Here is a 989-nt window from a genome sequence, read left to right on the forward strand (position 1 = left end):
ATCAAAAGAAAAGGAAATCTACATTTTTGGCCATTACTGAAAATCAAAATCAAAACTATAATAAATTTAGACCTCATCCCAGTTTGAATTTCTGTCACAAAAAGAAAAAAAAAACAAATAACAATGATAAAATCATAACTGTAGATTCAGCTGTATATGTGGGTTTAAAGAACATTTACAGAGCTATTGAGAATGAGATGCATTGTAATTATGTATCACACTATGGGAAATCTTCATAAAGCTAAAAATAGAACCACCATAAAATCTCTAAGAATACTTTTTGAGCATATACCCATTGTTCTAAGTAAACATACTGAAATTACGAAGCACTCACAACTCATAACTTCCAAGTTAAAGAATTAGCCTAGATGCTCACCAACAGATAACCTTCTCTCTCTCTCTCTCTCTCTCTCTCTCTCTCTCTCTCTCTCTCTCTCTCTCTCTCTCTCTCTCTCCCCTCTCTATGTCTCTCAGTGGCTCTGTCTCTCCTCTCTTATTTAATTTTGCCTTTAAAAGTCTCAACTATTAGAGAAAAAAAATCATCCAAATGGAAATTACATGCATTCTCTCTTTGCAGCTTATCTTTTTCAAACACACACACACACACACACACACACACACACACACGAGAGAGAGAGCATGATATTCCATGACAACCAATGGGAAGCAAGGTAGAAGGAGAGAGTAGAGGTTCTAGAAGTAGACATGCTCAAAGTATTCTATAGACATGAAGAAGAAATCTGACTTAAAAACAGCTATATTCAAGGTATATGTACTAACAAGTATTTAAGGTGAATTTGTGGAACAAATAGTACAGATAAGAGTTTTATTTTGTTCAGTTTCAGTGATCCAATGAAAAATACCTTTCCCATTATGAATCCCAGAAAATATTACTATTGAGATTTTCACTAAAAGTTGGGTCTTTTAAAACCTTTTGTAATTTTGTATGAGTATGATTCATATATAAATATATATATATATATACATAT

The sequence above is a fragment of the Mastomys coucha genome, unplaced genomic scaffold, assembly GCF_008632895.1.
Source record: "Mastomys coucha isolate ucsf_1 unplaced genomic scaffold, UCSF_Mcou_1 pScaffold15, whole genome shotgun sequence".
Classification (NCBI taxonomy): domain Eukaryota; kingdom Metazoa; phylum Chordata; class Mammalia; order Rodentia; family Muridae; genus Mastomys; species Mastomys coucha.